This window comes from Oncorhynchus tshawytscha, linkage group LG18 (genome assembly GCF_018296145.1).
Source record: "Oncorhynchus tshawytscha isolate Ot180627B linkage group LG18, Otsh_v2.0, whole genome shotgun sequence".
Lineage (NCBI taxonomy): Eukaryota > Metazoa > Chordata > Actinopteri > Salmoniformes > Salmonidae > Oncorhynchus > Oncorhynchus tshawytscha.
In genome coordinates this window covers 19,427,454-19,443,474 of record NC_056446.1, presented here as the reverse complement: position 1 = coordinate 19,443,474, position 16,021 = coordinate 19,427,454, and the positions used below count along the sequence as shown (strand labels likewise).

The 16,021-nt window shown below is 40.2% G+C and overlaps 1 protein-coding gene across 2 annotated transcripts in view; it reads right to left on the bottom strand.

Moving 5' to 3' along the window:
* Positions 1-16,021, bottom strand: part of LOC112261915 (sodium-dependent multivitamin transporter-like) — a 32,256-nt gene that overhangs the window by 8,538 nt on the left and 7,697 nt on the right. Inside the window, exons 1-2 of one of the 2 annotated variants that reach the window (XM_024437559.2) lie at positions 1,537-1,852; positions 711-855 (exon numbers count right to left, since the gene is read on the bottom strand). The gene's annotated coding sequence lies outside the window, so the exon portion shown is untranslated. Of the gene's footprint in view, positions 1-710; positions 856-1,536; positions 1,853-16,021 lie in introns of those variants that run through there. The other variant, XM_024437557.2, reaches the window with a different exon arrangement.

The following is a 16,021-nucleotide window of genomic DNA, read 5'->3' as shown; positions in this document are numbered from 1 at the left end:
AGAGCTAGATACACGCAATGCATACAGTAGGTGCTCTGATGGGAACATTTCACACTGCCCTATAACCAAATATAATTCACATCTATTCATTTTCCACTTGGTTACTCTTCCATTTCAGAGCGTCTCAGTAACATTGAAACCCATGGTAAATCCTCTCTATGGTAGGTCCGTCTGCCATGGCAACACAGTCGCTGCTGATAAAAGTGCTAATCAAATGCGCATTAGTTCTCAAGGTTCCAACACACTGACGGTTTGCGGTCTATTGACACACACCACAGTGAGTGTGAGCCAGGGCAGACTGACCTAGCCTAACTCCTTAACATCACAACAGTTAGTTAATCAGCGGCCTAACACACAATGATACATTCACCTCACAGTGCAACTGACAGAGATCGCAGTGTCTGAGGTCTTCACAGTCTCTCACTCCCTCAGCGAGCAGACAGGCATTATAGTGGGGCATGCCTACAGTATTTACAGTACGCCGTTTACATCACCTCACTGATGCAAGGATAACATCCTATTGTGACCCCGACTCATGCATTTACAGGACAGGGACAATACTGATAGTTAAATAACTAATAGGCATGGGAGAGAATGAGGGAAAAGAGAGCGAGGGAGGGGAATATAGACAAGACAGGGAATAGAGAGAGAGGAGAGAGGCAGAGTGAGGGAGAGAGAGAGCTAATTGATACGCTTGAAGCAGGTCTTACCGTGTCAGTGGTTGGGCTGGCTGGCGAACGGTGGTCTGAGGTTGGCCGTCTCACACAGAACCTGGAACTTAATAATAGCCAAGCTGTGGGAGTGTCTTCCTCATAGGCGCCAATCATAAGCCCCTGTAGAAGGCAAAGGGAAGACCTGCAACAACATAAAGTGGTTTTCATAACACAGTTACCACAGAAATGATCATTCAGAACATCTAGGTTATTGTTTTAAAAGTATAAGGGCACATTATAATACCAAACTTGATCCTACCCATCGTTTGCACTGCCACTAAACAAACTATCATTTACAGTCTCTACTTACTGACAATATTTGTATTATCAACTGTCAAAACAACAGGACCCACCACACTATAAATCACTTTCACTGTTCTACCAGTCAAAACATCAGGACCCACCACACTATAAATCACTTTCACTGTTCTACCAGTCAAAACATCAGGACCCACCACACTCTTAATCACTTTCACTGTTCTACCAGTCAAAACATCAGGACCCACCACACTATAAATCACTTTCACTGTTCTACCAGTCAAAACATCAGGACCCACCACACTCTTAATCACTTTCACTGTTCTTCAGTCAAAACATCAGGACCCACCACACTCTTAATCACTTTCACTGTTCTACCAGTCAAAACTGTAATCACTTTACTGTTCTACCAGTCAAAACATCAGGACCCACCACACTCTTAATCACTTTCACTGTTCTACCAGTCAAAACATCAGGACCCACCACACTATAAATCACTTTCACTGTTCTACCAGTCAAAACATGCAATACTTTCTTTCACACAACATGCCTTTTGACAACACACCCAATTCCAGCTGATCTGAACTGTCCTGTCCTGCATAACTGGCAGCTTCCTGCAGAGCGAGGCGAGTCAAGGAGATCTGGTGAGACGCTGAGCTCTCATTCCATTAGTCCTCAGAGCAAGCGGTCATGTGTTAATGCGAGAGAGTGTGTGTGAAGGTATGAGAGGGTGAGCTAGTGTAAGTAAGTGAGGGGTCAGTGCCATGACTTCAGTCCTTACATTGTGCAATCATCATCATAATTCCTAGATTCCAAGGGATGCAGAAGTTTAAAGCTCCGGCTGTGTGTTAACAATAAACTACCTGACTTCTCCTCATTCACTCCAGGTTACACTTCAAAGTAGGACGACACAGTATGTCTGACAGTAAATTATCCTCTCAAGTTGCCTTTTTTATACATAATATTTTTATTCACAGTTAATGAAAGATGCCCCTCCAGAATGCCTTCAAACACATTCTAAAAATAAAGGCAAAGTCATTGAGGGACATATCAGAAAACAAAAACGTTTACAACATAATGTTTCTTAAATACAAAGCAAAAACTTAATAGCCCAACAATTTCAGGTGATCTTATAGGCCCATATAGCTGGAACCTCAATGGGTGGGGGTGGGGCCCAAGAGTACTAATCTGGAGAAAGTTTAAAATAAGATATCATCGTGTCCCAGGTGGAATAAAATTTGTTGGTTGACCCTCTAATGGTATACTTTATTTGTTCTAATTTTAGGAATCGCATCAAATCTTTGAGCCAAAGAGAGGCTAAGGGAGGATTGACAGATTTACAATCCAAAATCCTTCCGCAGGCCAACAGGGAGGCAATGGTATCTAGCAGTCTTATTGGTCAGGGAAGGATTGTCTTTTGGTACTACAAAAATAGATATTTCTACACTGGGCTGCAACTCAAATGCTTCAGACAGGTAAATATAGTGGACCAGTAGTCTGCCAGACGGGGTCAGGCCCAGAACATCTGGGTCAAGTCTGCCAAGGAGCCTTCACACACAATATTTGGGTAGAATGTAGACAATCTGGACTTACTGAAATGTGTACGGTGAAGTAAACTTGTGAATCGGAAGTAATAGATGTCAAGATATAACTCAAATAAATATTAACAGACCTAATGTCGGGCAAGGATAAAGGACTCTGAAATTAAAAACCTCTACTAGAGTAGGCCTATACGATCCTTAAATAATTGATGTCATTATCTTTTTACATTTAAAAATAAATCTCAATATTGAAAATGTAAAGGACATGTTATTGTTCAGATACGCACCGGTAAATGGATTGGGTAATGTCAACAGAGTAGTCTCTATTAGTGTGTGGCGGGCTGGTTAACACTGGGTTAAACTGATTCAAGTTAACGGTACGAATAAGACACATTTTAAATTGCAGTCGTTGACTTTTTTCTGCAGAACATAGTGCCTTCGAAAAGTATTCAGACCCCTTGACTTTTTCCACATTTTGTTAAGTTAGCCTTATTCTAATATATATATATATATATATATATACATACACACACACACACACAATAACCCATAATGACAAAGCAAAACCAGGTTTTTAGAAATATTAGCTAATTTAAAAAAAAATATGAAATTTGACATTTGCATAAGTATTCAGACCCTTTACTTAGTACTTTGTTGAAGCACCTTTTGCAGCGATTACAGAGTCTTCTTGGGTGTGACGCTACAAGCTTGGCACACATGTATTTGGGAAGTTTCTCCCATTCTTCTCTACAGATCCTCTCAAGCTATGCCAGCTATTTTCAGGTCTCTCCAGAGAATTTCAAAATTGGGTCCAAGTCTGGGTTCTGGCTGGGCCACTCAAGGACATTCAGAGACTTGTCCCCAAACCACTCCTGTGTTGTCTTGGCTGTGTGCTTAGGGTCATTGTCCTGTTGGAAGGTGAACCTTTGCCCCACTCGGAGGTCCTGAGCAGGTTTTATTAAGGATCTCCCTGTAGAAATCCTTAATTTAAAGAATCCTCTCCGCCCTGTGCCACTGGGTTCTGGACTTCGAGACGGGCAGCCCCCCAGGTGGTGAAGGTAGGAAACATCACCTCCACTCCGCTGATCCTCAACACCGGGGCCCCCATAAGGGTGCGTGCTCAGCCCCCTCCTGTGCTCCTTGTTCACACAGTCACCTTCACCGCCTGGGAGCGGCCCGTCAGGAAGTCCAGGACCCAGTTGCACAGGGTGGGGTTCAGACCCAGGGCCTCGAGCTTAATGATGAGCTTGGAGGGTACTATGGTGTTGAATGCTGAGCTATAGTCAATAAACAGCATTCTTACATAGGTATTCCTCTTGTCCAGATGGGATAGAGCAGTCTGCAATATGATGGCGATTGCTTCGTCTATGGATCTATTGGGGCGGTATGCAAATTGAAGTGGGTCTAGGGTGTCAGGTAAGGTGGAGGTGCTACGATCCTTAAAAATTCTTCGGGATCGGTGTCCCATCCAAGGGATGGTTGAGCTAACGTAGGCTAATGCGATTAGCATGAGGTTGTAAATAACATTTCCCAGGACATAGACATATCTGAAATTGGCAGAAAGATGAACAAGAACTGAAGCTAACTGTACTGTCCAATTTACAGTAGCTATTACAGTGAAAGAATACTATGCCATTGTTTGAGAAGAGTGCACAATTTTGAACATGAAAAGTTATTAATAAAAAAAGGGCACAAAAAATATTTTAACATAAATGAAATGGTTCATTGGATCAGGCTAAAACTTTGCACATACACTGCTGCCATCTAGTGGCCAAAATCTAAATTGCACCTGGGCTGGAATAATACTTGGCCTCTTTCTTGCATTTCAAAGATGATGGTACAAAAAAAATACAAAAGAACGGTTGTTTTTCAATTTGGATGATCTTTTATATTCTCCTACATTCCTGTCAGATTTGGGTATGTTGGGTATGTCATTTTAGGATAAAATTGAAAAAAAGCGGCAGATCCTTAAGAGGTTTTAATTAACTAGTCTCTCAAAGCACTTCATGATGACAGAGGTGAGTGCTACAGGGCGATTGTCATTAAGTCGTGGTACCCTTCCCCAGATCTGTGCCTTGACACAATCCTGCCTCGGAGCTCCATGGACAATTCCTTCCTTCGACCTCATGGCTTTCGCTCTGACATGTACAGTCAACTGTGGGACCTTATATAGACAGGTGTCTCAAATCATGTCCAATCAATTTAATTTACCACAGGTGGACTCCAATCAAGTTGTAGAAACATCTTAAGGCTGATCAACAGAAACAGGATGCACCTGAACTCAATTTCAAGTCTCATAGCAAACGGTCTGAATAGTTATGTAAATAAGGTATGTTTTTAATTTTTAATACATCTGTAAAAATTTCTAAAAACCTGCCCTCGCTTTGTCATTATGGGGTAGTGTGTGTAGATTGATTAAATAAAAACAAATCCACAGCAATTTTAGAATAAGGCTGCAACGTAACAAAATGTGGAAAAAGTCAAGGGGTCTGAATACTTCCCGAAGGCACTGTAGGTAAAGCAGATCCCCTGATTGTATGGGACACCTTTAAATGCACTTTTTGAGGCCACTCAATACAATACTCATCATTAAAACAAAAGCAGTTTAGGTCAAAAGAGATTAGACTAATAATTCTGTTGCCACCAACATAATGCTATATATATGGGGCATACAACAATCTCAGCTCCGTAGATTTTGCTGTGAAGAGACAGAATCACTAGATAACTTATTCTGGTATTGCCCCTATGTAGCTTGTTTCTGGTCACAGGTTCAGGAATAGTAAAAAAAGAATAATAATAATCACAACATTCACTTAAAATGTACCTTACAAATAGCAGTGTTGGAGCTATTTGGAAAGTCAGTCAGTCAATCAATAATAATAATCCTCCCAGGAAAGTTTATCTTTAGCTCATAATCTGTGGATACTACGCGATTAGAAAAGGTTCAAAATGTGTGTAAAACATCACAATTGAAAAATATATGGCACATGAAAACCAAACAAGGATAGTCTATGGTGATAGGTGGGATTGGTTGAGAGTGGCTGATGGGTGGGATTAAATATATTATGTTCAGTAATGTATTGTTGTTATGTGATTGCTGTATATAAAAGTCTCATGCATGTAAAATGTATGTATACATTAGTTGAAGTCGGAAGTTTACGTAGACCTTAGCCAACTACATTTAAACTCAGTTTTTCACAATTCCTGGCATTTGATCTTAGTAAAAAGTCCCTGTTTTAGGTCAGATAGGATCACCACTTTATTTTAAGAATGTGAAATGTCAGAATAATAGAGAGAATGATTTCAGCTTTTATTTCTTTCATCACATTCCCAGTGGGTCAGAAGTTTACATATACTAATTGAGTGTTTGGTAGCCTTGCCTTTAAAATGGTTTAACTTGGGTCAAACGTTTCGGGTAGTCTTCCACAAGCTTCCCACAATAAGTTGGGTGAATTTTAGCCCATTCCTCCTGACAAAGCTGGTGTAACTGAGTCAGGTTTGTAGGCCTCCTTGCTCTCACATGCTTTTTCAGTTCTGCCCACAAATGTTCTATAGGATTGAGGTCAGGGCTTTGTGATGGCCACTAATACCTCGTTTTTTTGTCCTTAAGCCATTTTGGCACAACTTTGCTGTTTGCTTGGGGTCATTGTTAATTTGGAAGACCCATTTGTGACCAAGCTATGACTGATGTCTTGAGATGTTGCTTCAATATATCCACATAATTTTCCTTCCTCGTGATGCCAGCTATTTTGTGAAATGCACCAGTCCCTCCAGCAAAGCACCCCCACAACATGATGCTGCCAACACCGTGCTTCACTGTTGGGATGGTGTTCTTCGGCTGACAAGCCTCCCCCTTTTCCCTCCAAACATAATGGTCATTCTGGCCAAACAGTTCAACAGTTTTGTTTCATCAGACCAGAGCACATTTCTCCCAAAAGTACGATCTTTGTCCCCATGTGCAGTTGCAAACCATAGTCTGGCTTTTTATGGCGGTTTTGGAGAAGTGGCTTCTTCCTTGCTGAGCGGCCTTTCAGGTTATGTCGATATAGGACTCATTTTACTGTGGATATAGATACTTTTGTAGCCGTTTCCTCCAGCATCTTCACAAGGTCCATTTCTGTTGTTCTTGGATTGATTTGCACCTTTCGCACCAAAGTACGTAAAAGTACTTTAAACGTCTCCTTCCTGAGAGGTATGACAGCTATGTGGTCCCGTGGTGTTTATACTGGCATACTATTGTTTGTACAGATGAACGTGGTACCTTCAGGCATTTGGAAATTGCTCCCAAGGACGAACCAGACTTCTTGGCTGATTTCTTTTGATCTTCCCATGATGTCTTTTAGTTTAGTTTATTAATTCAACAGTTTTCAAAAAACAAGCACACAAAACTTGAAAAAGCCATATGAATAAAATCAAGGATAACAATGTCTGGGACTTATTTCCATTGTGGTCCTCTTGAGACAAGATGGCTAGACAAGATCGAACATCGTACGGCAGTAGAAGAACATCCATCTCATCATTCCAGTTACATCATAAAGGTTATTCATATGGGCACAGAAGACATCTGGTTAGGGCCAGTTTGTGCTGTTCTGTGAAGGGAGTAGTACACAGCGCTGTACGGGATCTTCAGTTTCTTGGCAATTTCTCGCATGGAATAGCTTTCATTTCTCAGAACAAGAATAGACTGATGAGTTTCAGAAGAAAGTTATTTGTTTCTGGACATTTTGAGCCTGTAATCGAACCCAGAAATGCTGATGCTCCAGATACTCAACTACTATAAAGGCGAGTTTTATTGCTTCTTTAATCAGCACAACAATTTTCAGCTGTGCTAACAATTTCAAAAGAGTTTTCTAATGATCAAGTAGCCTTTTAAAATTATAAACTTGGATTAGCTAACACAACGTGCCATTGGAACACAGGAGTGATGGTTGCTGATAATGGGCCTCTGTACACCTATGTAGATATTGTGGCGGATTAATCAGAATTAGTTGGGTAACATAGATAATTAAGATGTTTGTTTTATTTGCATAATATGCTTATGTGAGATACTTGTCATTAGAATGTATCCTTTCGGACTATAGTGTTGGCAGTTGCACTTTTCCCTCAGTGACAGGGGCTCAGTCACCTGGGGCCCAGAGACGGAAGAGGTCAGGTTGGTCTTTCACATGTCCCTGGTGCTATGCAGAATATCAGAAAGGGAAGAAGACATAATGGAACATTGTCTTCACCTATTCTTAAGCCATGTGAAGGGATGGCGTGATTAATGGGGAACCAATTACTTGTCTCCACAATGTCTGTGCGCCAGTCACTCCCTTCTTTTCCCATTGGGGGGAGGTGCATGGCAGTGTCTGGAAACATTGTATGTCCTCTCTGATGTTACACTTATCCTGGGATAGTGTATGACCTAGAGGCTCACTCCCCTCAGTGAGCTTGTCCAAGAGTTGGGTCAAGAGGGGTTTACTTGAGATGGGAGTATCTAGAATTGACAATTGATATATGCCATTGGATGAGTTGGTGTTTTTGTACTATAAAGTACCAGGAACGAGATTAGAACCTCGTCTGAGGTACCAAACTCAACGCTAATTAATAGCGAATGTTATCTGGCTAAGGGATACTCCTTTCTCAAGAAAAAGTATTTCTTTTTTATTTTACCCCCTTTTACCCCACTTCTTAACACAGCGAGCATCCAACCCGGAAGCCAGCCGCACCAATGTGTTGGAGGAAACACTATGCACCTGGCGAACTTGGTTAGCGTGCACTGCGCCCGCACCCACAGGAGTCAATGGTGCGCGATGAGACAAGGATATCCCTACCGGCCCAACACTCCCTAACCCGGACGACGCTAGGCCAATTGTGCGTCGCCCCACGGACCTCCCTGTCGCAGCCGGCTGCGACAGAGCCTGGGTGCGAAACCAGAGTCTCTGGTGGCACAGCTAGCGCTGCAATGCAGTGCCCTAGACCACTGCGCCACCCGGGAAGCCCAAAAAAGCCTTTTTTTGTGAACAGTTCTTAAGATCTGTGGTTAGTCATGTAAGTTGAGAGGGGTTTATCTTGGCTATAAAAGATCTTTGTATTTTTCTGTAGTCACTTTTCAAATGGTTCATTAGAGATAGCGCATCATTGAAAGTCAAAAAGGCTATTGCGAAGCTCTTATTACAAAAATATGTAGTTTAAGTATAACTCTGACTGGTGTGTGAAGTTTGTAACTATCCTCATTTGGTAAAGCAGAAAAATGCCACCACAATATTCCATAACAAATCAGCCGTTTCCAGTGACAATAGTCATTTACAACATTAACAATGTCTACACTGCATTTCTGATCAATTTGATGTCATTTTAAAATGGACAAAAAGTGCTTTCCTTTCAAAAACAAGGACACTTCTAAGTGACCCCAAACTTCTGAACGGTAGTGTATACTTTATATGCTGTAACTTTATACAGGAAGCAAGTGAACATTTCAGTTGACGTCCGATTCCACCACGGTCGTCCGATTCCACCAAGGGCATCCGGTCTCTGATAGAGGGAGAAAGCGATAGAGCATGACACACACACACCGCCCAACAACACAGCATTGTCCTTTTACAGGTCACCGAGAGAAAACCCAAGTCTATTACATTTTACGTAAACCTTGTGACTGCATTTTACAGCAGTCCCCGTGACTGGCTTCAACAAATATAGGCCAGTAGGCTGGACCAATGATGATTATGATAATCTGCTTGAGCCTGTAGCTATGCTTTCACTGCATTGATTTATGGCAAAGAAAATGTGCCAACCTTTCTGGGTAATTATGGCTAATTTGATTTCCTCATGCATGACAATACCTACTAGCCTATACGTTGACACATTGACTCCGTACCTGCACCCCCTGTATATAGCCCCGCTATTGTTATTTACTGCTGCTCTTTAATTATTTGTTATTCTTATATCCTACTTTTTGGGGGGTATTTTCTTAAAACAGCATCGGTGGTTAAGGGCTTTGTAAGTATGCATTTCACTGTAAGGTCTGCACCTGTTGTATTTGGCGCATGTGACAGTGATTTTTTTATTTGATTTACTGAGCTGCTCTTAATTAACGATGGGCTCCTATTACAGGTAACGATAATGAGTACCCTCTCAGGGGATGAGCTGTGTAAAGAGAGTGCATAAAGCACTTCAGAAGAACACCTTGATTCCTGTGACATTAAGAAAACTATGCTGGCTATACAGAGGAAGTATCATTCTGAAAGGGAAAAGTTAGTACCATTTCCAAAGGAGAGGGGGAGGTTTTCTAAAATATTTATGCTAAAGGATAAACACAAGGTTATGAATGTTGTGTCTCTATGATGTGGCAGATGTGTCCGAACCCCATTTAAACAGCCTTGTGTGTCCTGATAAGGAGTCCTTCAGGTCTGCACTTAGCAGAGCCTTCACAAAGTATTCTCACCTCCTTGACTTCTCCACATTTTGTTGTGGTACAGCCTGCATTTTAAATGGATTATATTGAGATGTTCTGTCACTGGCCTACACACAATACCCCATAATGCTGGAATTATGTTTAGAGACATGTTTTCAAGTTAATTAAAAATGAAAATCTGAAATGTCTCGAGTCAATTCATATTCAACCCCTTTGTTATGGCAAGCCTAAATAAGTAACAAGTCACACAAGTTTAATTGACTCACTGTGTGCAAAAAAATAGTGTTCAACATAATTTTATAATTACGACCCCATCTCTGTACAATTATCTGTAAGGTCCCTCAGTCGAGCAGTGACTTTCAAACACAGATTCAACCACAAAGACCAGGAAGGTTTTCCAATGCCTCTCAAAGAATGGCACCTATTGGTAGATGGGTAGAAATTTGAATCAATATACCCAGTATCAATAAATCCAGTCACTACAAAGATATAGGTGTTCATCCTAACTCAGTTGCCGGAGAGGAAGGCCAATGGTGACTTTAAAACAGTTAGAGTTTAATTAATGGCTGTGATAGGAGAAAGCTGAGGATGGATTAACAACATTGTAGTTACTCCACAATACTAACCTAATTGAAAGAGTGAAAAGAAGAAAGCCTGTACAGAAACAGAATATTCAAAAATATGCATCTTGTTTGCAATAAGGCACGAAAGTAAAACTGCAAAAATTGGCATTTAAATTCACTTTATGTCCTGAATACAAAGCATTATGTGTGGGGCAAATCCAACACATCACTGAGTACCACTCCATATTTTCAAGCATGGTGGTGGCTGCATCATGTTATGGGTGTGCTTGTAATCAGCAAGGACTACATTGGTTTTTTTGGGATAAAAAGAAACTGAATAGAGCACAATTCTGGAGGAAAACCTGGCTTAGTCTGCTTTCAAAACAGACACTGGGAGATGAATTCCCCTTTCAGCAGAACAATAACCTAAAATACAAGGCCAAATATTTATTTGAACCTTTATTTTATCAGGGAGTCTCTTTTACAGATACCTGAATTTCATAAATGACAGAAAATACTCACATCAAAATATAAATTACAAAATGCAAGCAGAAAGAAAAACATGGCCTTAAAAAACAGTAATAAAGGTCCTCAATCAGCTTTCTAAATTGCCCTAGAGGCACAAAAACATAAATTAAGAAGATTTTGAAGATTGTTCAACAAATAAAAGCTGACTAAACCTAACTTAGCCTAATTTACCTAACTCAGTAGAGACCAAAGGAATTTCTATCCCTGAGACCAAAGGATTTTCTATCCCTGAGACCAGGTGTGGTAACTCATAGGTCTAAAGTTTAGCAAAGATCTTAGGTATAGTGGGACTTTTTGTAAAAAGGCCTTATAAATGAAAACATAGCAATGTATCAACCTACGTGACATCAGAGATAGAGGTCGACCGATTAATCGGAATGGCCGATTAATTAGGGCCAATTTCAAGTTTTCGTAACAATCGGAAATCGGTATTTTTGGACGCCGATTTGGCCGATTAAAAAAAAAATGTACGCCTTTATTTATCCTTTATTTAACTTAAGGCAAGTCAGTTAGGAACAGTGGAAACAGTGGGTTAACTGCCTTGTTCAGGGGCAGAATGACAGATTTTTTTTACCTTGTCAGCTAGGGGATTCAATCTTGCAACCTTACAGTTAATTAGTCCAACACTCTAACCACCTGATTACATTGCACTCCACGAGGAGACTGCCTGTTACGCGAATGCAGTAGAAGCCAAGGTAAGTTGCTAGCTAGCATTAAACTTATCTTATAAAAAACAATCAATCAATCATAATCACTAGTTAACTACACATGGTTGATGATATTACTAGTTTATCTAGCGTGTCCTGCATTGCACATAATCGATGCGGTGCGTATTCGCGAAAAAGGACTGTCTTGCTCCAATGTGTACTTAACCATAAACATCAATGCCTTTCTTAAAATCAATACACAAGTATATATTTTTAAACCTGCATATTTAGTTAATATTGCCTGCTAACCTGGCTAGTTGCGAACTCTGTGAAGACTATTTCTTCCTAAAAAAAAACAGCCAACTTCGCCAAACGGGGGATGATTTAACAAAAGCTCATTTGCGAAAAAAGCCATATCGTTGCACGACTGTACCTAACCATAAACATCAATGGCTTTCTTAAAATCAATACACAGAAGTATATATTTTTAAACCTGCATATTTTGATAAAAGAAATCCAGGTTAGCAGGCAATATTAACCAGGTGAAATTGTGTCACTTTTCTTGCGTTGATTGCACAGAGTCAGTGTATATGCAACAGTTTGGGCCGCCTAATTTGCCAGAATTTTACGTAATTATGACATAACATTGAAGGTTGTGCAATGTAACAGGAATATTTAGACTTATGGATGCCACCCGTTAGATAAAGTATTTCACTGAAAGAATAAATGTCTTGTTTTCGAGATGATAGTTTCCAGAGTTGGCCATATTAATGACCTAAGGCTCGTATTTGTATGTTATTATGTTATAATTAAGTCTATGGTTTGATAGAGCAGTTTGACTGAGCGATGGTAGGCACCAGCAGGCTCGTAAGCATTCATTCAAACAGCACTTTCGTGCGTTTTGCCAGCAGCTCGTCGCTGTTCTTCAAGCATTGAGCTTGAAGTTTTTTTTAAATCTGACACGCCAGGTGGATTAACAACAAGCTAAGCTGTGTTTTGCTATATTGCACTTGTGATTTCATGAAAATTAAATATTTTTAGTAATTTAATTTGAATTTGGCGCTCTGCAATTCAGCGGATGTTGACGAAAATGATCCCGCTAACGGGATGGGTGCGCCAAGAAGTTAAGAAGGAAAGAAATTCCACAAACTAACTTTTAACAAGCACACGTGTTAAATGAAATGCATTCCAGGTGACTACCTCCTGAAGCTGGTTGAGAGAACGCAAGTGTGCAATGCTGTCATCAAGGCAAAGGGTGGCTACTTTGAAAATATCAAATAGATTTTGATTCACTTTTTGATTTCTCCATTATTTATGTGTCATTTCATAGTTTTGATTTCTTCACTATTATTCTACAATGTAGAAAAGAGTAAAGATAAAAACTTTTGAATGAATTGGTGTTAGAAAACTTTTGGTCCAGTAGTGTATTTCTATAGAAGCCCATTTTTATTCTCAGCTTCTTAACTAACTCTTCAATATTCTATTTAAAAAGGACAGCTTTTCATCTATCCAGATATTTTTAAGCAGGGACACAATCAATATGGACACCATCCAAAGTACATATACTTAAATCAGAGTTAATTTTATGCGCTCTAGAGAACATATACTTAGTTTTACCTGCAATCAATACTAATTTCAGGTGAATAAGGTGTGTCTGTAATACAATAAAGGCAAACTGTAGTTCACAGAACCTGGTCAACCGTGGGGTAAATAGCATACACAACAGTATCATCGGCATACAAGTGCAGGTTACAATTGTTTACAGACAAGTCGATATTGTTAAGGTAAACAGCAAAAAGTACAGGACCCAGAATCGACCCCTGCGGGACACCTTTCATAATATCCAAGAAACCTGATTTAACACCATAAGTAGATAAAGTTCTCTCTGTCAAGTCATTTTAAAACCAGTTACATGCAGCCTGGCCTAGACCAATTGAGGAAAGCTTCTGAATTAGCAGTGGGTGATCAACAGTATCGAAAGCCTTTGACAGGTCAATGAAGAGGGCAGCACGTTGCCTTTATCCATACAGTTAACCACATAATTTATAACTAGGGATGCAGCAGAGATAGTGCTATGACCTGGTCTAAAACCAAACTGATGTACATTTACAATATATTTCAAAGACCTTAGCTGAGAATGAATCAAGTCTCATATTTTAGCTAGGCAAGAAAGTTTAGAAAAAGGGTGATAATCATTTAGGCACACTGGAGTTGCTTACCAAGATGACATCGATTGTTCCCGAGTGGCCTAATTACAGTTTTGACTTAAACGGGCTTGAAAATCTATAGGAAGACTTGAAAATGGCTGCCTGGCAATGATCAACAACCAACTTGACAGAGCTTGAAGAATTTAAGAATAATGTGCAAATATTGTACAATCCAGGTGTGCAAAGCTCTTAGACTTACCCAGAAAGACTCATAGCTGTAATCGCTGCTAAAAGGTGATTCAGTGGTGTGAATACTTTTGTAATTTAGATAACTGTATTTCATTTTTAATAAATGCGCAAACAAATCTAAAAACATGTTTTCACTTTGTCATTATGGGGTATTGTGTGTAGATGGGTGAGGAAATAATAAAGATTTAATCAATTTTGAACTGTTAACCCAGAACTGAAGTCTTGCGTAATTGGTCAGCTGCTCAATTAAGTTATGGGTCGATACATCTTAAGAGAAGAGACCAAGAGACACTAGAATGAGAAGCGGAAAGAGGAGCTCCACCCTCTCTCTTTGCAAGTTACAGGCCAAATACAATCTCCCCTTCCAAAATTCCAAAGATGCTAACACCTGCGGAATCGAGATTTGTCCAAATAACCAGCGAAAAACCTAAACACCAGAACTATGGTTTCTCGCATCTCGTTCAGTCCCAAAAGATTCTACGGTACCAGTTATATTTATGTAGATCTGTCCATGAGAAATTACATAAAACATTTTAAAAAATGTCCTTACAGCAATGTTAAAGAGTGCAAAATGCCTACCATCTATCGCAACCATTTCTGACCAGCTAAATGCTTAGGGCTAAGGCTTAGTGATCCTGTTGAATCATCTCTGCCAGTCACAAGGTCTGTGATGATCAAACGGTGAAAGCCTGCCTTGACAGGCTGTCTGTGTGATTCTCCTGAGCCTATGTGATCAAACCCAGGGTGTCTGACCAATTAAACACCACTCGTTAGGAGTCATCACCTCTGAGGTACAACAGACAACGAGAGAGAGCAGCCCATGCCGCAGCATAATCTCTACAGGAAAAACAAAACCGATGCATTGGGCTCCTAAATATACCAGCAGTTAGGAAAATGATGGTAAATAAGGTCATGAGTGACTCCAGACTCATCAAATAGGCTAGATACAGTCATTGGCAAACGCAAACAGGTTTAGGGCCTATTCAAATCAACCTACTCACTTATAGTGAGGTTTGATATAATTACAGGTTGTACAGCTGCTGAAACAGCAGTGGTGTCTTTTGGGGCTTCACTTGCCCTGTGCCAGCCGTGTAACAGAGAGACAGAAACACTGTGCCCACTGCTCATTGTCGCTACAGAGGGTTATTTTTCATGGCTCCTTTAATGAGACCCTGCTGGTCTGGTCTCAGGCCATAAAGTCAGCCACAGCATGGGTCAGCATTGTGTGTGTGTCTCCAACAGGGTAGAAAAATAACTACTGCAGAGCCAGAGGTATTTATAGAAACAGGGAAAGCTACTTAAAATGCCAGTCTTGATGCATGATCAGGGGCAATTGAAAACGTGTTGCCAACAACTTGGTTGCCTTCTCCCAATATATGTAGGTCATTGAGGTTCATAAAGTAATCAGTGCTCCCAGCCATCCAGGACGTACATGCCAAGCGGTGTCTGAGAAAGGAATGAGAAAGTGCCAAAGACTCCAGCCACCCGAGACATAGACTGTTCTCTAAACTCCCATCCAGCACGCAGAACCGGTGCATCATGGCTCAGACAAACAGACTCCAAAACCACTTCTATCCCCTGGCCATAAGACTTAAATAGCCAAACAACTACTGCTCTCCATCGCCCACAGACTATCCACACTGATTATATACCTATCCACAGGTATCTACCCAGGTTTCTAAAATTAACATTGATTAGATGCATTACTCCATTACGCTGCTGTTCATTGATTATTGACTGCCATAAACATTAGTATTTATCCTGCTACTGGTCACTATTACTCCCGTTCACATATATATATATATTACCATTAGTATATTACAATAAGTATTTATACACTGCTCCAAAAAATAAAGGGAACACTAAAATAACACATCCTAGATCTGAATGAATGACATTCTTATTAAATACTTTTTTCTTTACATAGTTGAATGTGCTGACAACAAAATCACACAAAAAGTATCAATGGAAATCAAATTTAT